The following is a 24,464-nucleotide window of genomic DNA, read 5'->3' as shown; positions in this document are numbered from 1 at the left end:
CACCCTCCATAGGAACATGACGCCTTCATTAACAGCTCAGGCGCTCTCCCTGAGAAGCTTGACATAAAGTTTGACCAGTGTTCCATGGATATCTATTAAAGTCCACCAATAAAACTGCTGTCCCTAGGAGGAATTCCCTGGCAGTCCAGGGGTTAGGACTCTGCACTTCCACTGCAGAGGACATTAGTTCCATCCCTGGTCAGGGAACTAAGATCCTGTATGCCTTGAGGCATTGCTTAAAAAAAAAAAAATGCTGTCCATCTCCAACAGGACTGTTTAATCTAGCAGCTGCAGGGGCCCAGGCCTGCAGGGACACCTCCACTGTCCACTCTTGCCCCCAAAGCTCCCCGCAGCCCACCTGGAAGTTGAGAAAGCTAGAGCCATTCTCACCACTAGGTCCCTTCCCACCAGGGGCACCCCCCCACCCCTGCTCCTGATAGGAAGGGGCTTTAAAGCTGGTCTGGCATCCCTTCCACTGTCTGGAAATCAGTGCTTTCCAGGGGGAGCCCACTGAGCAGAAAAAGCAGAGATTGCACATGGCTTCACCATCAGAACTAGTACAAGAGTCTTCTACCAAATCACCACCCTTAGACACACAAAGACCCAAGTAAATGCGCAGGGCTCTGAGACCACAAAGGGCTTTCGGTGCCTTGAACGTGTTGTGGATAATAAAGACAACTTCCTAGTATGTTTAAAGGAACACTTGAATTTCAAAACCTTGGACTACTGAGAGCTTTTTTAGGACAGTTATTCACCAATACTTAAGAGTTTGTTGAGTTTGTAATTGTAATGAATCCAAAACAGGAAAAGAAGCGGTCTTGCAGAAATGCTGCAAGACCATGAACGCTGACTCCCCCAAACCCTCGTCAGGCTCCCTGGAGGCTGTGCTGACCATGGGAAGGATGGTCACACATGCAGACACACATTCTCCAGCTGATTTCCTGATTGAGGTTTTGGCTTTCAGCTGCTGCATGAGATCCAGCCTCCCTTGGACCCCAGACCAGCTACAGAGGGTACGTGCTTGGCTTCTGAGCTTAGCAACCTTGGGGCTCGTGGGTGTGTCCACCTGCCCCAGAGGGAGAAGCCTGTGGCTTCAGGCTTGGGTGCTCTCTTCAGAGTGGGGGAACCCAGGGATGGAGGCCTGGGTGGCGGTGAGTGTGCAGGCAGGCACTTTGCTCAGATGGAAATAAGTGTGCCTAGTGGTGCAAGGGCCACTTCCTCCACCTGCCATTCAAGGCCCAGAGTGGTCTTCCTACCACCAACCCCACCACTCAGACAGCTGCCTCCTGCCCCCTGGCCACTCTGCTTTTAGTCCTGGATGTAAGTCAAGTGTGGCAGGCTTCAGAACTCAAGAGAGCCCTGAGTTTCTACAGGGCTACACTTTCTCCCAGTTACTCAATCAAACATTAACCTAGGAACTCCTGGGAGAGGATTTTGTAAATGTAATTAAACTCCAAGTCAGCAGATCTAAAGAGAGACAGAGTATTCAGGAGGGCCTGACCCAATCACATGAGCCCCTTACATCTGGGGCTGGAGGGAGAGACAGAGTTGCCGGCCTGAAGGAGATGGAATGTGTGCCCGGTTCGCTGGCAGCCTCGAGGGGCTAATAGCCATCCCTGGTCAATGACCGATCAGGAAAAGTGCTTCCGGCCTGCAACAGCAAGAAGTAAATTCAACAAGCCCTGAGCTTGGGGGCAGGTTTTGTCTCCCAGAGCCTCCAGACAAGAACTCAGCCTGACTGACACCCTGATTTCAGCTTCCTGCTATACCGAGAGGGGCTTCTGACTTCCAGCCCTGTGAGATGATAAACAGGCATCATTCTAAGCCATTGAGTTTGTGGCAATAAACCACTAACATGGGCGCTCTCTCTGCCTCTCTGCTTTTGCTCACACCGTGTCCCTCACCCAAAGTCACTTACCCCTTCCTTTCACCTGCCCAGTCTCGGGGCCTTATACTCACAAGGGGCTAGAAGCTTAGAGGCCAGTGCCAACTAGGCCAATCCCCGCTTTAACAGCAGTGAGTGGGCAAAGGATTCACCCAGCCTCAGTCTAGGAGCATGAATACGGCAACCCCTATTAGTAACAGGAACTGCTAACATACCTGCACAAGGAGCCTCGGCCAGCACCCTCCTCAGCACTCCACAGGCCTTCATCCACTTACCCCTCACTATAACTCTATGCGATTGATACAAAAAGAGAAAACTAGGGTTCAGAGAGGTTAAGTAACTTGCCTAAGACCACACAGTGGCGCTCCGGGTCCACCTACACCTCACTGCCTCTTTTTTGTTTTTAACTGGAATATAATTGCTTTACAACATTGCGGTAGTCTCTACTGTACAGCAAAGTGAATCAGGTATGTGTGCGTGCTAAGTCGTGTCCGGCTCTGCAAGACCCCATGGACTGGTGTAGCCCGCAAGGTTCCTCTGTCCATGGGATTCTCCAGGCAAGAATACTGGAGTGGGTTGCCATGCCCTTTTCCTGGGGATCTTCCTCACCCAGGGATCAAACCTGCACCTCTTACATCTCCTACATTGGCAGGGGGGGTCCTTTACCACAAGCACCACCTGGAAAGCCCAAATCAGGGATATGTATACATACATCCCCACCCTTCTGGACCTTCCTCCCACCGCCCCACCCCCACCCCCTCCACTAAGTCATCATAGAGCACGGAGCTGAGCTTCCTGGGCTTTATCATCCCACCTCCGGGCAGCCTGCTCAGGCCCTCAGGAAATCGCCCACTCCTTTCACCACCGCCCTTCCAAAGCCCAGTGAATTCTTCAGGGTTCTCTGTGTGTCTGTGTGTGTGTGTCCTAACCTCCACTGGGCTGCAGGCTCGAGAGGGCTGGGCCCCGTGCCTCACTCCTGCACAGTCCTGGGCAGGCAGCCGGCCTCGGCAGGATGGGTAATAAGGTCAGTGCCCAGAGAAGGCTGAAAAGGAGCCGCCTACAGAAAAGGCCAGTGTCTGAGGCCGTGCCCATGATTCCTCGAAGAACTTCAGATCTTATCATGGGCTTCTGGCTCCTGTCTCAGGTGCGGCCAGAGGGCTGGGCTCTGTCGGAACTAGACAGGAGTGTTTCCAGGAGGACGGAGTGCCCGGCCCGGCCTACACAGCAGGCTCAGCCCTGCCCTACTGGGGCTTCCCAGCTCTCATGGGCCTGTCACGGGGCCACACCATCGTCCCGGGAGGAAGGCAGGGGGCAGAAATCACCCCCTCCTGGCTCACTGAGGAAAGGGGGGACTTGAGACACATTCCCACCCTGGAGAACCCTGGTGCCCCGAGGGAAAAGGAGCAGACCCCACACTGGTCGCTGGTCTTGGAGACCCCCTCCCACTCCAGTCACTGCGGCCCAGGCAGGGTCTCCTGCGCAGCCTGACGGCACATCCCCTCGGCCACCCAGGGCTCCTCGGACACATGCCGACAGCCCCTGCAGGACCCCGCTGGTCCCTGCACCTCGGAGCGGGAGGAGCTGACAGCCGCCATGGCAGCCCTGGATGGGGACAAACCCTCCCTCTCGGTCTCTCAGGTAACAGCTGAGGCGCCTTCTCTGTGGTCCCGCAGGGCGACCAGGGCACGGAGCCCAGAGGCCCACAGTGGTGACCAGTCCATGACGCCCCTTTGCCGATCCCCTCTTCCCGTGTCTCTCCCCCTAGGGAGACCCGTTCCTGGGGTATCACTTGGGTTGGGCTCATTTCTCTGTTCTACAATGAGCCCCAACCAGGGTGCAGGTCCCTCCTTCAGAAGAAAAGCCCTGAGCTTTCTCTCTTTACCGGAGAAGAGGGAGGTGGGAGAGAGGAGTCTGGGCTACATCATCCATCTCCTAGGCCATCAGCCAGGCACTCACTCCCCCACTTTCAATAGAGGTAAAGTACATAAACTCAAAACATACCACTGTAGCCATTTTCAAGTATACAATTCAGTGGCATTAAGTACATTCATCAAGCTATGGTTTTTCCAGTAATCATGTACGGATGTGAGAGCTGGATTATAAAGAAAGCTGAGTGCCAAAGAATTGATGCTTTTGAACTATGGTGTTGGAGAAGACTCTTGAGAGCCCCTTGGACTGCAAGGAGATCCAACCAGTCCATCCTAAAGGAAATCAGTCCTAGGTGTTCACTAGAAGGACTGATGCTGAAACTCAAACTCCAACACGTTGGCCCCTGATGCAAAGATCTGACTCATTGGACCAGACCCTGATGCTGGGAAAGATTGAAGGCAGGAGGAGAAGGGGACGACAGAGGATGAGATGGTTGGATGGCCTCACCAACTTGATGGACGTGAGTTTGAGCAAGCTCCGGGAGTTGGTGATGGACAGGGAGGCCCGGTGTGCTGCAGTCCATGGGGTCGCAAAGAGTCAGACACGCCTGAGCGACTGAACTGAACTGACTGAAGCACATTCAGAGTATTACGTAAGCACCATCACTATCTATTTCCAGAAAATTGTCATCATCCCAACAGAAACCTGGTGTCCGTTAAACAGCCCTCCATCCACTGCCGCAGCCCCTGGCAACTGCTCTGCTTTCTCTCTGAACTAGGCTCCTCTGCGTACCTCATTTAGGTGGCGTCATACAATATCTGTCCTTGTGTGACTGGCTTATTTCACTTCTAATGTTTTCAAGATTCATTCATGTTGTAGAATGTGTCAGAATTTCACACCTTTTTGTGGATGAATAATACACTGTGTTACAGTGACAGATTTATGTATGGACCATTTTGTTTACCCATTCACTCATCAATGGACACTCAGGCTGTTCTCACCTTTGGCTATTGTGATCAATGCTGCTACGAACATGAGTGTACAAGTATCTGTTTGAGTTCCTGTTTGCAATTCTCTGGTAGCTCAGACAGTAAAGAGTCTGCCTGCAACATGGGAGACCTGGGTTCGATCCCTGGGTCGGGAAGATCCCCTGGAGGAGGAAATGGCAACTCACTCCAGTATTATTGCTGGGAAATCCCACAGACAGAAGAGCCTGGCAGGCTACATACCGTCCATGGGGTTGCAAAGAGAAAGACACAACTGAGCAACATCATTGCTTTCCTCTTTCTTTTGCAATTATCTGGGGTAAAAGCCTAGAAGGACCTCTTTACTTTTAAGGTAAAAACAGTGAGGAGGCACAGAGTGAACTCCAGGCTGGTGGAGACCAGGGAAATGAAGAGATACTTCTCCCCAGGACATGTTCTGCTCCCTTCCTGCTGGTGCTCTGGGGTCTCCTCCTGGCTCCGCTTCTCATTCACAGCAAGATCAGGATATGTGCTCAGTCACTTCAGTTGTGTCCAACTCTTTGCAACCCCATGGACTGCAGCTCACCAGGCTCTTCTGTCTATGGGGTTCTCCAGGCAAGAATACTGGAGTGGGTTGCCACTCCCTCTTCCAGGGGATCTTCCCGACCCAGGGATCGAACCCGTGTCTCCTGCACTGGCAGATGGGTTCTTCACCACTAACACCACCTGGGAAGCATAGATCAGGATGGGAAATCCCCAAGCAGCTAGGCTCCTGGGTAAGCTGAGAGCCAGCAGGAAGAGCTTCTGTTTTAATGATCAGTGAAAAGTGGAAAGAGGGCTGGGCCCAGAGGAAGAGAGGAGAGGTTGGACGAGGAGAAGAAACACCTCTTGTAGCTGCAGCCATCCAAGATGTGGCCTGCGGGGCTGCGGCCAGATCTCAGGAACACGCCCTTCTGCCTTCGAGGATCCCCTCCTCGCCTCGCTGTGCCCCAGCCCCTGCCAGGTGATGGATGCCCAGGAACAAAAAGGCAGGCAGCAGGCGTGGGGAAAGTGCTGAGGCCGCACTTTGCTGTAAAGGGCAGGCAGCCCCGGAGCCTGCAGGCGGGAGGCAGGGCCCGGGCGGGCACAGCTGCAGGAGGGGCACAGAGGGGCTGAGGCCACGGGGCGCTGTGGATCCTTGGGAAACCAGCGTCAGCAAAGGCACTTCTGCTGACGCCGCGGGCTCAGGCTGAGGTCAGGAATCTCGCTCCCCCCCCCTACCCTCTGGGCCTGCCTGCCTCTCAACCTTCACGGGGGCTCACGGAGCTACATCAAGGACGCAGGGTCTAGAGGAGAAGGCAGGGCCCAGAGAGGAGAAGCTGGAACCATCCCAGCCCTCTCAGCATCTTTTCCCACCAGCCCTGTGACAAATGGCATTAGCAGCTGTAAATGCAGCCAATCCCTTTAAGAACAGCCAGGCGTTAGAGGAATTACCTCCTCCCCAATCCCCAGGACCAGTTCAGTGACCTGCCAACCAGATGAGAGTCTCTGTTTCGTGACCTGCCAGCTCTTCTCGGGGGGCGGGGGGCACCCAACAATTCCAGGCCCCAGAAAGGGCAGCCCTGTGCCCCTCACCCTCCAGCGGACCCTTTCACCTCAGGCCTTCAGCACACGGCTTAGCTAGGACTTCCTCAGAGAGGAAGCCCAGGGCTCATTTCCCAGCTTTTGGCTCCACAAAGGGTCTGGCCTCCTGGCCCGCAGGCCCTGCTACAGGGAGTGGGCTCTTGAACTCAGTGACCCCGGGGACTCACGGGTCTGTCCCCCCGAACCCAGCAGGACAGCAACTCTGCAGACAGATAACAGGCCCCTCTGAGCTGTGGTGGGTGGTGGGGCCCAGCTGGTCAGCACCGCTCCCCAACTGTTGAATGAATTGCATCCACCCACCGCTTCTCCACCGCCCCTTTCCCAAGCCGCTGGGCCTCAGTCCCCCACCCGGACCCCCTCCAGCGGGTACTCCGGGTGACCCTGCTCCACACCAAGGCCTGCCCTTCTCCCTTCCTGCCTCCACACAGAGCTGACAACTGGCACCTACACGCAGAGCCTGCAGCCCCCAGAGTAGGGCCAGGCCAGGCCACCCCGCCAGGAGTGTGGGAGGAGAGAGGCCAGCTGCCAGGGGAGGAGAGCGCCCGGAGCCCTCCCCGAGGAAGCCACGGGCACCCCCTTCACCACGTCCTGCTGCCAAGCCACCCCTTCGAGTCCAGCCCATGCCCCACCTCCTGCACAGACAGGACTCAGGAAGAATGCCTTCCCTTCCCCTCAGCCTGCAGCCCTCGTGCTCAGCCACTGGTGCCAGTGCTGGCCCGGGACTCTGGGCCTGCTAGTGTTCACCACAGAAAAGCAGGGGGCTTCGGAAGAGGCCTCTGTGCACAGGAGCCTCCAACCCTCCACCACCGGAAGTGGAGAAGTTCAGGAACATTAGGAGCTAGAGGCCGCCTCGGATGTCAGCATCGCTCACCACTGCAGAAGCGAGGACGCCTGGTGTCCTCCACATATCTGATGCCAGTGTGACCCTCTGTCACTCAAACATCCGACAGGACTCAGCCAGGGCGGTGCTTTTCTAACTGCAGGTCTCCGTGGCTTTTGTGGACTTCAAAATAAACTGAGTGCAAGACAAAAACCCAGGAGACGCAGGTCCCATCCCTGGGTGGGGAAGATCCCCCGGAGGAGGGCATGGCAACCCACTCCAGTATTCTTGCCTGGACAATCCCATGGACAGAGGAGCCTGGTGGGCTACAGTCCCCAGGGTCACAAAGAGTCAGACACGACGAAGCACACACAAGACAAAAATCATGATCTCAGCATTAAAATGGTAGAACAAAGTTGGAAATTCCAGTGAGCAGCACACATTAAGAGTGGAACTATTGTTTCATGGAAATTCTGTCTCATCTAAATATATCACGGAAATATATTTATTTCTGTGATGCGTGGTCAAAAGAGTTTATGAAAAGTGGCCCAGAGCAGCGCTTCCCACACTTGAACGTGTGCAGTGATCACAGGCGATCTTGTTAAAATGCAGATTTGGATTCGGTGGACCCCAGGTGGGGCCCAAGAGGCTGCATGTCTCACAAGCTCCCAGTTGGTGATGTTGCTGCTGGTCAGAGGCCCGCGCTTCAAATAGCCAAGATCTAGAAAAACCTGTCACATCCTTTCTATCCACTATTCAGCTATTCCATCCTGGCTGGAAGATGGGTAGATTCTCCATCCTGACTCTCTGGCCTGCTGGCCAGCTCCCAGGGTAAGGGGCAATTTCTCTCATGGCCGACTCAGGGCCAGGCAGGACCTCAACAGGTGAATGAGTGTTTATCTGTGGGCCCTGGGACCGCCTATTCCCACCCTGGGCTCTCAGCATCAGGAATACGTAACAGCGCTCGCTTAGCATCCAGCAGGGCCAGACATACCCAGCTGCTCTCACCAAGTTGGAGGGGCTCCTGAAATCTAACCCCGTGAACTCAACAGATCTTAAGAGAATTCAGCGGTCCAGGGAGGACCTGCTCAGAGCCATTCAGATGCCTAATGGATAGAGCCTGGCCTGTAATGCAGGTCCCCAACCCCTGAGAGTCTCCCATCCCCAGAAAGCCCCTCCTGAGCTGAGTTACCTCTCCCTTCTCCCAATGATTGCCGATGTCTTTGGACCCCAAGTGCAGTTCTGGGTCACAGTCATTAACATCAGCCAGTTACTCCTAAATAATAGACGACCCCTAAGTCATTGCATCATTTTCACATCCTCACTCCACACAGGGCCCTGGGCCAAGCTCTGTGGATCTTTCAGAGCTTCCATGGAGAGAACAAGGGACCTGGGCCTCACTGCTCTCTCCCCAGAGCAGCCTCCGGATAACTGAGAAGCTGGACTGGTTTTGCCAGCAAGGGAAGAGATCACCATGAGCCTGGAAGGCAGAAGGGATGCTGTGAACTGTTCTCTCCCCAGCACGCTCACCAGGAGAGGCGTCTGAGAAGGGGGTCGAGGGGAGAGAGAACAGATGTACCCATCGTGGTCCATGCACAGGACACCCCATCACATTCTAGTCTCCCAACTGGGATTTCCTCTGGAGGAAAAGGGGGCTTCCCAGGTGGCGCAGTGGTAAAGAATTCGCTTGTCAATGCAGGAGACACAAGAGATTCAGGTTCAATCCCTCTGTTGAGAAGATCCCCTGGAGGAGGGTATGGCAACCCACTCCAGTATTCTTGCCTGGAAAATCCCATAGGCAGAGAAGCCTGGCGGGTTATAGTCCATGGGGTCGCAAAGAGTTGGACATGATTGAGCGACTGAGAACGCACGCTGGAGGAAAAACAGACACTCGCTGACCCTGCAGAGGCCTCCACACCAGCAGAGGACCCCAGACCAATTAGGAGGAGGGCATCCAGGATGGACTCGAGATGCGCAGCCCCTGCTCTGTCCCTGGATGGCCCTGCTGCCAGGTCTGCCCTCCCCTCCAGCCTCCGGGGCCAACAGGAGCCTCCATTGGGCTCCAGGCACTGACTACACACCTGTTTCCTTGGCCAAGCACAGGCTGCCTCCTGACACCTTCTCATCCTCCCTTGTGCTGTTACCCAACTCTTATCCTGCTCTTGAATTTTTTATGGGGTTTTATCTTGTCCTGACAAGACTTCACGGTCCTTGGGGGCCCTGCTTCCTCCCATATTTCTCACCATCCCAGCCCAGGACGGCAGACTGGCCTCCAGCTCCCCAGCCTTTTCATGCCCAGCCTGGGTCACTCCTTCCCCAAGAGTGGAGTTCCCCAGCTCCTTTGCCCACTGTTGCTGGGCCCAGGCTCTGCTCCAGCCCCCTTCCCAGCTCTTAGAACATTGCAGCCAAGGATGCCTGGGGGTGGGGAGGGACAGGGGGGAACCTGTCCCATCCCCCATCCCTACCGCCGCCAGAGTCACCTGGTCCCAGAATCAAGACTGCAACCTCTTCCCACCACCACATTCTAGGCCTTTCTTATGGCAATTCCCCTCCACAGGTAATGAGCACCTGCTGTATGCTGTGCCCCACAGGTCTGAGAGAAGTCACAGGCCCCAGGATCACTGGTCAGCCAGCCCCACACCTGGCTGGAGTCAGGTAGCTTCTTCCCTGCCCCCTCCCCCTAAGACAGGGGAATGTCACAGTTCCGGGTTCCAATGCTGGCTAAACCTAGCTCTGTAACCTTGGGTAGCCTGTTTCCCCATCTTTAAAGTTGACTGGTGATGAAAGTACCATCTTGGTAAAGTGTTGGGAGGATGAAGTGAGAAGGAACTCATGAGAAGTTGAGAGTGTGGGTCCCACCCCAGCCTTCAAAAGCTTCCGAGTTGATGGACAAAGAGTGGAAACTCAGAGCATGCCCGGAAGGGAGTCTGCGGTGTCCCGCTCTGAACCCGGCGTCGCACCCGGGAGAGCACCTCGGGTGAAGGCCACAAAGCTCCTCCGAGCCTGGTGAACCAGTGCCCATCTCAGGTGACACCTCTCCATTGCCTCTCTCGGGGTATCCGGGTCCCCAGCATCCTGCTCCCTCCCGGCCAGGGCTTCACGAGCCAGCCCAGCTGGAGCAGTGACAGGCCCGGGTGATTTCCGAGAGGCTGGTGGGGGGTCTCAGAAGCTGGAGCAGGCTCCACACAGCCTGTCCCTGGGGGTGGGAGGGCAGGGGGCTGTGACCCCCGGGCTGGTCTCACCGCTGAGGAGGAGAGCCGGCTCCCTCCGAGACCAGCAACCCTTCCCTCTGCCCTCCTCACCCTGCAGGCCGCTCAGTCAAGCCCATCTCCGGATGCCACCCTGACCACCCCAGCCCACAGAGCCCCCCCGAACACCAACAGCAGCTGCCCGCTGGGCCTTTCGGCCTCTGTCCCTGGCCACCTTGGATGACTAACTCTTCCCGCAGAGGCGCGTAACCACAAAGCAGAGACTGCAAAGGCTCATTTGAGGTCATGCCGTTTCATCTGTCCAGTATTTTTAAAATATTCAAGCCAATTTTACAAACCAGAAGATTTCACGGTAAAATCCCCATTTCTGATTTTCTTCAAAGAAAGAAATTCTGGGAGATCCACCAATACTGGCCCACCTCCCCACGCTGGAAGCATGAGCAAAGCGGGGCTGAGCTCTTCAGACAGGGCATGCAATGTCCAGTTCTCCACAGACCCCAGCGCTCCCTAAAGTCTCCCCATGGCCCACAGCCATCACTCTCATGAGGCTCCACTCACTCACATGTTACCTGCCTGGTCCTTGCCAGCATCCAAGTTTGAGACCCTCCTGCAAAAAAGTAATGAGGAGTGTCCCTAAGAACCTGGCAATCAAGAACAAGGATTGTCCCCTGGGAGTTACAATGGGAAATCAATACATGACAGTCCAAAATAGAAACATGCAGAGTCACTGCAAAGCGGGGGAAAGAAAGGTTTCCGGATCAGCAGGACACCACCCTAACCTGGTTGAAGACAAGCCACAGAGTTATTATAGGAAGACTGTGTCACTCTGCGGGGACTGAGTTGCACTGGAAACAAAGAAAACAGTCAACCACAGAAGGCAGTACACCCCCAAACTCTGCTCAGGGAAACAGGCGCACCGCCTGGGTGTCTTGAGGGGGGGTCCAGGTAAATGGACAGGGTTGTCCCACTGCTTTCTGCAAAGCCCCCACCGCACTCCAGCTCAGCCCTAATGCAGTCTTGGGGGCTGCCTCCTTCCTCGGCTGAACTACAAGCTCTTGGAGGCCGAGGACACGTCTGCTCCTTCCCCTGTGACCTGGGAGCCAGACCTGAGCCCACTGCAGACATTCAGTTAATCACTGAGTATCTGATATGAGTTGGAGCATAAAGAAGGCTGAGTGCTGAAGAATTAATGCCTTCGAACTACGGTGTTGGAAAAAACTCTTCAGAGTCCCTTGGACAGCAAGGAGATCAAACCAGTCAATCCTAAAGAAAATCAACCCTGAATATTCATTGGAAGGAACTATGGTGAAGCTGAAGCGCCCATACTTTGGCCGCCTGATGCGAAGAGCTGACTGACTGGAAAAGACCCTGGTGCTGGGAGAGACTGAAGGCAGGAGGAGAAGGGGCGACAGATGGTTGGATGGCATCACCGACTCGATGGACGTGAGTGTGAGCAAACTCTGGCAGAGACAGGGAAGCCTGGTGTGCTGCAGTCCACGGGGTCACAAAGGGTCGGGCATGACTGAGTGACTAGACAACAACAATCTGGGGCTTCCCTGGTGGCTCAGTGGTTAAAAAAAAATCCGCCTGCCAATGCAAGAGACATGGGTTCGATCCCTGGTCTCGGAAGATCCCACACGCCTCGGAGCAACTAAGCCTGTGGGCCACAACTACTGAGCCTGTGCTCCAGAGCCCGGGAGCCGCAACTACGGAAGCCTGTGCCCCTGGAGCCCATGATCCACAGGCCAAAGCAACGAGAAGCCCTTGCATCGCAACTGGAGAGTAGCCCCCCTCACAACTAGAGAAAAGCCCTCACAGCAACGAAGACCCAGCATAACCACAAAGAAGTAAATAAAGGGTTAAACAACAACAACAATTTGATGATGGATTCTCAGCAATTAGAAAATGGATGACAGGTAACTGAGGTTCTGTCCCCTTGGTAATCAGCAGGCAGGTAGCAGCTGGCTGCCAGTGGGCAGAGATGGGGTGGAGGGGCCATGTTAGCAGTGAAATCAGCTAGCACGGTAGGCTGGGGAAGACCCCTCTTTGGGTGACTAGCCTGCACGTATCACACACGATGCTGGAAGTCCACTGGATAGCAACCACAGGAATCTCAAATTTGACCCAGTGCCTGGGTGCTTATTATTCTCCCTTCATTCTCCAGGAACTACAGGCAGAACTGAACAGCACGAGCCCAGGAGTGTAAAACCACAGAAAATGGAAGCCCAGACCCCCTGATTCCAGGCCCTGAGCCAGCACACCCATGCTGCCCCTGCCTTTGCTTGGAGGACCCCAAGAGGGGTGCTCCTACTCAGGGCCAGCTGCGTTTGACCTTCACTGAAGCAGGAGAGCAAACCATCAATATTATATTCCCCACAGACTGTACTCCCCATAGATTCCAAACTATTTCCCTCTAATATCATACTTACTTTTCAAATTAAACTATACATGGTTCCCTCAATACACAAAAGAAAACAACTAGTATTTATCGAGCATTTACTATATGCCAAACTCTGTGTTAAATGCTTGTCATATATTTTACTTTAATCCTCAAGACACTCCTAAAATGTAGGCACATTTTTGGTCCCATTGTACAAATCAGGAAACCGAGGCAGAGAGGAAGGAGTTGCCCAAGGTCATCTGTTAAGAGGTGAGCCGAGTCAGGTCTTGAGCCCAAATGGCTCCAAGATACAGTACGCTGATGAAACAGAAGTGAGGAGCCCAGAGGCCACCCACTCAACAAACTGATCCTGGCCCAACATCGCCCATGAGCTGCTGGATCCCCTGGTCACCCCTGAAGCGGGCCCTGGAGCTGCTCCAGGTTAAGGCTTTGTGCCTTTCACAGGATAACAGAGTAAGTTGCCATCGGATATGAACGACTGAATCAGATCTTAAATTATCTGTCGAGCGTGGGCCGGGGCCCTGGGCCTCCTGCCCTTGGGTCTGCACAGTCCAGCACCATCCTGCCGGTCGTCTGTCAGTCGCCCAATGGACGAGGGAAACAGGTGTGCATCAGCACTTCCCTCTTACACATGGGGACCCTGGGACAATGTGCATATGGCTTCCCAACAGGAAGGACCACAACCCAGGCATCCTGACTCTAGCCCCGGGGGTTTCCCCAGGACCAGCAGCAGCTCAGGGTCCCGCTGCCTTGTGGCATGAGCCAATAAATCACTGACCGTTCCCACCAGCTTGTGTTGTGATGGGGTAGAAACAGGAATGAAGGGGAAAGGGACTGGCTGGAAGGGACGAAAGCCCTACATGCTACAGAGCCTTCTCCAGGAAAGAAGGGATGGGAAAGCCAAGCTCTGCAGACTGCAGGCCTCTGCTGGCTACGACTGTTACCTTGTAGAGCACAGAACCCTATCACCAAGTTCTCGGCAATGACGGCCAAGCCAGAGATGAGAGCTGCCGGCCACGGCCACACTGCAGGCTCAGGTATGAGACCTCTCCTGGGCCTGGTTTTCCCCAAGCGTTTCTCTCTGGGATGTGCTAAGGCCACGTATTTAGGAAAAAAGGCAGCCAGAAAACATGAGTCCAGATCACTCCCATTGGGCACCCACGAGAGTACGCGTTCTTGTGGACCGTCTAGAGTATCATTTGATCTCTCCCGTCACTATACTTTCAGGGCAGGGTAGGAGTTCACAGAACTTGGGTGGAAGGCCCCTGGGCTCTGGTGGGAGGACTATAGACTGGCTGATCCCGGGCCTCTGTGACCTAGGAGCTCTACCCGGGGGCTAATTTGAGGCAGCAGCAGGAAGGACTCCCAGATGCAGCCAGATGCCTTGCAGGGGGAAGAGAGAAGTCGCCTGGTGGCAGATCTCGATGGCTGCTCTTATCAGGCCATCACAGTCACCGGGCTCTATTTCCCATTACCCCTGCAGTTAATCCCCCTCGCTAGAGTGTGGGAGCAGCAGAGAACCTTTTTAGGGGCACCCAGCAGGAGCAGTCTGTATAGCCAGTTACAGCCACAGGAACCAGACTGAGTGGTTAACTGGCAGATAATTAACTGAGAAATTCCCCACAGCCCTCTGTAAGCTCTGCTGAGAAGGGGAAAGGAAGATATAGAAAGCCTCTGTTGTCTCCAAAGTCACTGGATGTCACTCCAGAATCCTGGGAGCTGAGATGTAGAATGGTCTTTGTACATTGAATCAAGTGTGAATGATGAGGATGTGGAGAAATTAGAAGGCTCATACCCTGATGATGGGAATGAAAAAGGATGCAACTGCTTTGGACAACAGTCTGGAAGCTCCTCAAAAGATTCCACATATAGTTAGTATATGATCCAACAATTCTAGCGTGTGTTTCTTTACACATAACGCGTGCTAAGTTGCTTCAGTTGTGTCTGACTTTTGCGACTCTAAGGACTATAGCCTGCCAGGCTCCTCTGTCCAGCTCTATGAAAATCTAGAAGACCTCCTAAAACTAACATCAAAAATAGATGTCCTTTTCATCATAGGGAATTGGAATGCAAAAGTAGGAAGTCAAGAGATACCTGGATTAACAGGTAAGTTTGGCCTTGGAGGACAAAACGAAGCAGGGCAAAGGCTAACAGAGTTTTGTCAAGAGAACACACTGATCACAGCAAACACCCTTTTCCAATAGCACAAGAGACGACTCTACACATGGACATCACCAGACCGTCAATACTGAAATCAGACTGATCATACTCTTTGCAACCGAAGATGGAGACGCTCTAAACAGGCCCAGAGGAGCATCATTAACACATGGAAGGAACGATATTCTTACTGGTTTGTTCTAAGTGACCAAAAAATGCAAATAAAACGACCAGACATAAAAACGGGAGAAAACTTAGAAAGCAAATTCCAAGACCCACCATGATTTTATGAGACACAAAGAAAAGAAAAAATGCTGCCAATTAAACTGTGACCTAATGCCTTAGTGACAGTCCTGAGTGCAAACAAATCGGTCGCGTGAGCTCTGCGGAGGTTCCATCTCTTCTGAGGGGTTGGGGAGTTTCTCCTGCCTTTGGTGGCATGCAGGAGAGTGACGATTCCTGTTGCTTTAAAAGAAAGCATGAAATTGCAGCCCTTTCCCCAACAACACATACTTGCTTTCCTAATATCAAATCAAGGCCCCACTACTGCTTCCATGTCCCTCTGTGGACACAATAACATTTGGAATCAAAAATAAATTATAGTGAGACCTTTTGGAAGACATTTTGAGTGACAATTCACATAACAGGTGGATGACCAACAACACACCGAATTCAGCTGAGGTCATGACAGTCTGAACGGCAGGACCACATTCACACCTGCTCAGGAAATGACAGCTATGCCATGTGCATGTGGCTAATAGCCAGTGGTAATGAGAAGCATCCTTGTTTCAGAGACACTAACAGGTGGGGGGGAAAGCATGGCTCCCAGAAGCAATGAAATGGGCAAGCCAATCCCTCATATTACAGATCAGGAAATCCAGGCACAGAGCTGCAACATGACACACCCCGAACCACGCAGCCAGGACTAAAACCCTTGTTAGTTGAGATCTGTGCCAACGTTGTTTCCTTTCGACTCCCTCAGGCTACCTCCAGGAGACTGCTATCTCTAAGCTTCTCTTATATTTTCTTGCTTTGAAAAAAAAAAAAAGGCAGTCTTTTAGAGCATATACAACCGAAAGATGAACATATCAGTACAAACAGTCTCAGTCCTACAAGCCCATGAAGATGGGCTCATTCCAGTGCCATCGAAGGGACCACCTTAAACATGTATGTCGGCAAAGAAGGACCATTAGCTTATAGCTGTCAGGAGAATGCATTTCCACTCCCCACAGGCTGATCCCCAGGCTGCCATCCAACAATACTGTGCAATGTTTATGAGTGAGGCTGGCCAGGTGTTTTCTTTGAGCTGCACGCTCTCCCTGTGGGTGGGGGCCCAGGGGAGACAGCCTCCCCATCAGATCGCCTATGAAGAGTCTAGAAACGCCCTTGCCAAACCTGATGTTAGAAATCACCATGTCTGTCGCATGCAGACAGAATATCTGGAGTTCACGAAACTGCTAAATTGACTCTCAGTATCTAAACACGCTGTTTGCATCCTGACAGCATATCTCTCTTTACAGGACACTGGATCAAGAAGGGGAAAAACACATTTTTCTTTTGTGAGCCTGGGATTGCAGAGCTGGCCCCTTGACATGAACACAGATTAACACGGTCAAGTCCTCTTTGCTTCAACAAAAAAGTTCTTTTTCTTTTCCTGTAGCTGGAGAAAAGAAAGAGCCTAAAGTCTTCAAGGTGAGGACAGATCCAGTTAAACAGAACTCAGACACACTTCCACGAGTAGAAGACAGAAGCCTGAAAACCGACCCAGCAACAGGCCTGCCCAACATGGATGAGGACAGGGGCCTGTGTTAACAGCCAGTCTGCATGGCGGCGAGCAAGGAGAGCACAGCTCAGATTTCAGCAAGGGCCACGGTCTCACCAGGGCCACCAGTGCAAGACAGAATTAATGAGAGGCGAGCTGCCCTGGGACTGATGTAACAGGAGGCCACTCAGGGCTGGAAGACTGGGGAAAAAGGAAGAACTAGCTATGGTGCAAAAGGTAACCAAGAATTTGTCTAGCATCCAGCATTGTCAAGGGAGAAGAAAGCAACCAACATTCCGGTCTATTTGCAGTGCAAGCCAGGAGCACAGCTGGGGACGCTGAGCTGTCAGAGCTCCAAAGGAAAAGCCCTTCTGCTCACCCCCTGCCCTTTACTCTGGCTCTGCCCTTGACTCAGAGCACAACAAACACCTGCTACTTCCTCAGCGCATGCCAGGCGCCCTGCTAGACCCCGGGAACCAGGTGAGACATGGCCTCTGCCCTGAGGACCTCCCAGGGTGGCAGGCAGAAGACGGGGCATGGTTGGAATTCCCACTCAGAAGCCACAAAGACACGAGCACAAAGGGACCCTCGGGAGTCAGCCCGGGGTGACCGGGTGCACAGACACACGGCACGACCCCCACAGAGGTCCTGAATCCTCCGTGACTCAATCTCCCCAGGGGATAAAGACACCTTGACAGGTCAGTTGAGAGGATTATGTACAAATATGTAAAATGAGCGCAGTTCCAGGCAAACAGTAGGCCATCAATACATGATGCGTATACTTGGTGTGCTTATCTCAAACATGAATTAGAAGCTCCATAAACATTGGCGCTTCATAATTTGCCTGGTGAATAATAACAAATATTCCTAACAAACCATTAATCACTTGTTCCCTGGCGGTCTAGTCGCTAGCACTCTGTGCTTCCAATGCAGGGGGCCTGGGTTCAACCCCTGGCTGGGGAATTAGATTCCACATACCATTCACAGAGGTAGCATGCCCCGGCTAAGAAGATCCTGTGTGCTGCAACCGACACCCCGTGCGGCCAAACAAGTAAATAAAATTTTTAAAAATGGCAATAATAACTTGTCTGGGTGGCCACTTAACAGTATATACAACTATTGAATCATTATGATTCAATATATATATATATACACTTGAAACTATTAATAACATAACGCTCTATGTCAATTATTTCTCAATTAAACCAAACCAAACCAAAATAATAATTTGTCTGGGAAAGAAGGTCATCTTCCTGGAGTGACCTTGGAGGAAGGTGGGAGGTCTGCTGGTGGGGGAGGGGAGAGGTCCCAAATGCAGGGACTGCGTCACCTAGGCACCAGCAAGTCTGTGCGCTGTCCCGTGAGGCCCTGACCTCCTCCAGGGCCAGGGCCACACCACTGTCTCCACTGCTGAGGGCCTGGGTTCAATCCCTGGTCAGGGAACTAAGATCCCATAAGCCATGCAGTGCAACCATATATACATATACATATATATAATATATATGAAAGTGAAAGTGAATGTGTTGGTCACTCAGTCACTTCCAACTCTTTGTGACCCCATGGACTATAGCCCGCCGGGTTCCTCTGTCCATGGGGATTATCCAGACAAGAACACTGGAGTGCACAGCCATTCCCTTCTCCAAGGGATCTTCCCAACCCAGGGATTGAATCTGGGTCTCCTGCACTATAGGCAGATTCTTTACCATCTGAGTCACAGGGGAAGACCCCACAAATATATATATGCGCGCGTGCGTGTATGTGTGTGTAAGTAAATAACAAAATAAGATTTTGGCATTTTTATAAGCAAGAAACAACAAACTTTGGTTCAAGAGAAAAAAAAGTTGACTGTGGGGTCCCTCTGGCCTGTTGATCACTGGGTTAGAATGCTGGCTGGGAGGGACCTCGGCTGTCCCAGCCCAGGGAAGCTGGTCACTCGGAGGGTAACCCCTGCTAGGAGGCACCTGCCACACCAAATGCCAGGCCAGAAGAGCCTTCTGCTCACACCCCTTCTGCAGGGACACTGCCTCATGTGCAAGGCCTTCCCACGACCATGAGCTGTCTGGCACAGAGGTCATTTTCTACTCGGGCAATGCGCAAGGGCCCCTGCTGGGTGGATGGCATGGTTTCCACCTGTCACCCTGTGCGTCACCGCTTAATCAAGAAATCTGCTGACCTCGTGCTGAGCCCAGAGGTGGGAAATGGGAGCCACGCTGGGGTTGCCCCCCCACCCCCCACACGCCCCCTGTCCCTGGGGGTGGGAGGTGAGGACCAAGAAACAACCCCAGAAATTCCTTGTAACTCGTGTTGAACGCGCCGATACGGTCATAAATGCCAGTGCTGTCACTACCAGTGCCACCTTCCTCGTTCCTGCTCTGGGTGTTGCTACAGCATTCCTTCTCTGTTTTTTCTTACCAAAATGGGATGTTCAGGAGCCCGCCTGCCCACCCAGCAGTGCTGTGCCATCATTACAAAAAACTTGCCGGCAGTGGATTCTCCCACTGGCAAAATACCAAAGGGAAATATGTTCTCAAGCTCTGATTTTAAATGCTCCGAGATGGCACACGCCGTGAGCTTCTACCCAACTCCCCTGCTGCCCTGCAGGCTCCCTTGTCCACTTCCAGGTACAGTCTAGAGACCAGGCAGGCTCCAGCCTTTCTTAGCAGCCTCAGATGGGAGAGGAGCCCGCCACACCTTCCTGCCTTGCTAATCACATCACACATCTAACTTCCTTCACACCGAGGCCTCTGAAGCCTTCTTAAACATGAATGAGCAGAATTTCACAGACTAAATTGTATGGTTTCCATTTCGTTTCTTGGGACTTATAAGACAAGCCAAATATGAGGGATACCTGTGATTGCCAAGCAGGAAAAACCTGGAAACTTGGTAAGACCCCAGAATTTCCCCAATTCCCCAATAACCTCAGCTGGGGTTTCCCTGTCCCCCATGCTATTTTCCCAACATTTAAGACAACTGAGCTTGGTGATGCCCACTGGAGGTCTAAGGAATTCGGCTGCAGGGTCTAGGAGCCAAAGCACGGGCTGGAAAGCATGAGGAAGCAATGGCAATGGAAGGTGCCAGAGGCCCCATCATGGACCCGGCTGTAGGTGTAGGTCTGTCTATTGCTTTGGCCACTGGGTCTCTTCATCAGAATCAGCCCAAGTTCTCAGGCCCTCCTTTAGCCCAAGGGGATGGATCTGCATGCCAGCACACAGGCTGCATCCCTGATCCACTCCTGCCCAGACAACTCCTACCCCCCTCTCCCCCAAGACCCTTATCCCCCAGCCTGATTTTCTGGTGAGCTGTCTGCTGAATGGTCAATAACCCACTCACACGTCTGTTTCCTTTTAGATGTTGCATGTCCCTCACATCTTTTTCTTTCTCCTTTCCTGCGACCTCATGGAGATTTTCCAATCTCCCTCACAGAAAGTAGGGGCCAATGAGATGTAAAAGAAAGTTAATGGGTGGGAAACACTTCAAAGGGATTGACTGAGCTGGCACATAACTTTTGTCCTTTCCACTTTCTCCTCCTTGTGTGGAATGCAGGCATGATGTCTGGAGCTCCAGCAGCTCTCTTAGATTATGAGGCAACTTTGAGGCTAGTAAGTAGCCACCCATTCAGCATGGCAAAGCAGAAAGAGAGAAAGAACCTAAGCCTTTGGTGGCCAGAGAATCCCCACACCAGTCCTGGATTCCTGCTTTTAGATTACTTCTACATGAAAGAAAAATAAATCTCTGCGTTGTTTAAACCTATGTTATTCAGGTTTCCTGTTATAGATGCTGTGGTAAGCAGCTCTTTAAGATGGGCCTCAGTGACTCCTGCCTCCTGTGCTCCAAACAGAATATGGTAAAATGATAAGATGTCACTTCTGTGATCAGGTTAGAAGAGACTGACTTCTATCTTTCTGACTTCACTGCCTTTTCAGCATGCACACTCTGATGAACCAAGCTGCCACACTGGAGAGGCCCATATGGCCAGGAGCTGTGGGCAGCTTCTAGCCATCAGCCAGTGAAGAGCTGAGGCCTCAACCCAAGAGCCCCAAGGACCTGAACCTCGTCAACAACCACACCAGGGAGTCAGGAAGCAGACACTCCCTCAGTCTATCACAGTCCTGGTCTGCGCCTCTCCTACAGCCTTGGGAGAGACCCTGGAAACAGAGTCCTGCCAGGCCGAACCGAGACTCTGAACAGCACAAAGTGGGAGACGAGTGTGTTTTGTTTGGGGGATGTTTGTTACACAGCAGTAGAGAACTGACAAAGCTGCGGATCCTGATCCTAACTGAAACATGAGCAGGACCCTCCCCACCTTTGGCTTCCATCCCCTTGTTTGTAAAACAGGAGGGTGGGACTGGGTCATTTCAAAGGTGCCTGTCACTTTAAAATCCCAGAAGCCTGCAACTTACCCACAGTCACGCCAAAGAGACCCAGCTGTCTTGACCTCCTTCCCTGGGCAGTCAGTCTCAGGAGTCCGTCCACCCATGACTGCTTAGTGCTGCTTCTTTTGTTCACTATGATGTGATGCTTCGCGGCAGGGAAAAGCAGCAGGAGACCAGGGTTTTCCTCCCCGTGCCCGGCACACAGGCCCTGCAGCTCTCACCATAGGACTTTCCCCTCTTGGCCGATTGAAGGCCTTGGACCCAGCAAACCCTGGCAGTGACTCCTGCTACTTGTCAAGACGGCTCCCTGAGCAGAACCTCCTGATGAGAAACAGAGGAGGCTGGGCTGACACACAGTCAAGGTTAGTGGACCAGACAGCAAACGGCTGAGCTGAGCCACTAGTTTCCTGCTTGTTTCACTGCTTACGCCATCTGCTCTGAGTTGAATTATACCCCCCGAAGTGAAAATGGCTCAGTCATGTCCGACTCTTCGCAACTCCATGGATTATACAGTCCACAGAATTCTCCAGGCCAGAATACTGGAGTGGGTAGTCTTTCCCTTCTCCAGGGGATCGTCCCAACCCAGGGGTTGAACCCAGGTCTCCTGAACTGCAGGCAGATTCTTTACCAGCTGAGCCACAAGGGAAGCCCAAGAATACTGGAGTGGGTAGCCTATCGCTTCTCCAAGGGATCTTCCCAACCCAGGAATCGAACCGGGGTCCCCTGCATTACAGGTGGATTCTTTACCAACTGCGCTATGAGGGAAGCCATATCACCCGAAGTTCAGACTAACTCCCCCATACCTCAGAATGTCACCTTATTTGAAAACAGGGTCTCTGCAAATTTAATTGGTTAAGAGGTTATATGTGTGTGTGTGTGTTTTAGTCACTCAGTCATATCCGACTCTTGCGACCCCATAGAGTGTAGCCCGCCAGGCTCCTCTGTCCATGGAATTCTCCAGGCAAGATACTGGAATGGAGAGCCATTCCCTTCTCCAGAACTCCCTGACCCAAGGATCAAACCTAGGTCTCCTGCATCACAGAGACATTCTTTACAGTCTGAACCACCAGGGAAGCCCATAAGAGGTTACACTGGTCTTATAAAAAGGGGAAATTTGCACATACAGACACACATACAGGGAGAATCCCAAGTAGGGATAAAAGCAGAGATTGGGGCGATGCCATCTACCAGCCAAGATATGCCAGACTGCCACAAGTTAGAGGAGAGGCAGGACACAGAAACTCCCCCACAGCCCTCTGAAGGGATTCACACCACTGACACCTTGACCTGGGACTTCTAGCCTTTAGAACTACGAAAGAACCAACTTCTATTGCACTTTGTTTGTGGTGCTTTGATGAAGCGGTGCTAGCAGTTGTTCAGTCGCTCAGTTGTGTCCGACTCTGCAGCCCCATAGACTGCAGCACACCAGGCTTCCCTGTCCTCCACTATCTCCCGGAGTTTGCCCAAGTGGATGTCCACTGAGTCGGTGATGCCATCCAACCACCTCATCCTCGGATGCCCTCAGTTTGTGCATGATATACGTCCGTGCACACGCTCACACCCACACCCACATACACACTCACCCTGGCAATACATCGTGTGCATTACAAAACCATAAGCCAAAACAGAAATTAAAAGATGAAGACATAAGTATGCATGAGTTTGAACACTTTCTCCAGGTGGCCCCACCTTGGAATCCAGTAGTTTCAGGTGATATAGTTGGCGCTATCCATCGATTTCCCCCTGGTCGATTGCTATCTGGGATCCAAGATTCTGACCTTGCTTCTCAGCTCTCTAATTGTTTTCCTGCTGAACTTGATGCCCTGGTGAGGACTGAGCTCAGCAGGGTTTGGGTGTGGGGTGGCTCTGCCTCCCTCAGGCCTCCCACTCACGCTGGGGCCTGCTGCGGCCTGCCAAGCACCAGGCTAGGAGGGCCCTTGGGCGCACAGCCCCTCATTCCTTGGATCGTTCGTTCTCTTTCCCCATCCATCAAAAATAAACCCCGAGAGAAGGCGGATGGAGCCAACTTCAGGGCGGGGTGGGGGCACGCCTGTCTGTTGTGGGCTCAAGGATTTCTGACTCCTTGCCCTCTGCAGCAAGGTCACGGCGTACACGTGGTGTCTCCAGGTGAGGAGGGCAGGGACAGCCCGGATGCACGGGTGCAGGGAGGGAAGGGTGAAGAATGGTAGCCAGGGAATGTGTGCGCTCATTCCAGAAACCCCGCCTGGCCTTGCCTGGCTGCCTGGTGTCCGCGTGCAGCTGCCATAAATGCCGGGCCGCTGTCAGCCCCACCCCAGCAGCTCGGCCAGCTGACAGACCCTGAGGACTTTGGCCTCACGCCCCCCGACAGCTGTGGAGCCCAGACTGAATAATTCGTGGGGCCCCCCCGAGCGAAAGAGGAAAGCAAGTGAAGCCTCTGGTTTAATGTAAGGATTTCCAAACACTGACAGCCAGTGTTTGCCAAGCATTAACCCTTCTGAGCATGGGGCCCCCATGTCAGAGCACAGCTAACCCACGAAGAAGGCCTGCCTGCTCAGGAGACAGGCCAGACTGCAACCACGATGCTCCACCCCCGCCACCAGAGCTGCTAAATTAACTCTCTCCTTCCCAGCCACACACTGCAGAGTCCCCACAAGAGGTGGGATGGGGAGGCAGTGTCCTGTTCCAGGGGGCCCCCATGGTACAGCAGAGGTAAACAGTCACCTCTTTGGTCTATGGCATCTGGTTGATGGAAGAGAGTCCCCTAAATCATTTGTATCGTAGATAATTTAATGAAGATACTCAAAAAAAAAACTATCTGAATGACAGTCTAGCATCCCTCAGGTTGGCCTCAGCCCCAGAGGCAAAAGGACATTCTCACCTTGGCTCATCACCTGTATCTGTCCCCTGGCTGTTTAGGCCTGTTTCTATACCTTCAGAAAAGAACAATCCTTTATTTAAAAAAAAAAACAACTTACCAGGGTTGTCAAGAACATGAATACCAGGTCTAAAATACTAAAGAACTCTGAAGACATATTATTAATACCTGTGATGATGACAATAAAGATCATTTTGCTTTGACTGAGTCCTTTCACATGCACGACAAACTTGTCCTTTTCTGCCAAGTCTTCTCTGGGGAAGCCCTGACTCTGGCAGAAACCCCTGTTTCCTGAGAGCATCTCCTCCCATTGAAGGGCCTCCCCTGTGCACTGACCCGAGACAGCCCTCCTGCGGCCTCCCGAACTCTGAGAGGTGCCACGCTCCCGCCGGACACACAGTGCCCCCGGGTCTTTCTGGCCATTGAGGATTCCCAGGGGGGCCGGGACAGGAGAAAACTTTATCGGGCTCATTACAAAAATATGCTGGTTCATCTAGAGACAGGATGTGGGCCCTGCGCAGAGTGCAGTCGTCCAGCCTGGCC

The 24,464-nt window shown here is 52.8% G+C and overlaps 1 protein-coding gene across 3 annotated transcripts in view; it reads right to left on the bottom strand.

Annotated features, from left to right (window-relative positions):
- The window catches only part of CTIF (cap binding complex dependent translation initiation factor), a 324,563-nt gene that overhangs the window by 249,659 nt on the left and 50,440 nt on the right, over window positions 1-24,464 (bottom strand). The window lies entirely within an intron of this gene.

This window comes from Moschus berezovskii, chromosome 28 (genome assembly GCF_049115385.1).
Source record: "Moschus berezovskii isolate FMDL1 chromosome 28, NW_MosBer_1.0, whole genome shotgun sequence".
NCBI classification, from domain to species: domain Eukaryota; kingdom Metazoa; phylum Chordata; class Mammalia; order Artiodactyla; family Moschidae; genus Moschus; species Moschus berezovskii.
The sequence above is the reverse complement of the archived record's forward strand: the minus strand, read 5'-3'. Positions and strand labels throughout refer to the sequence as shown.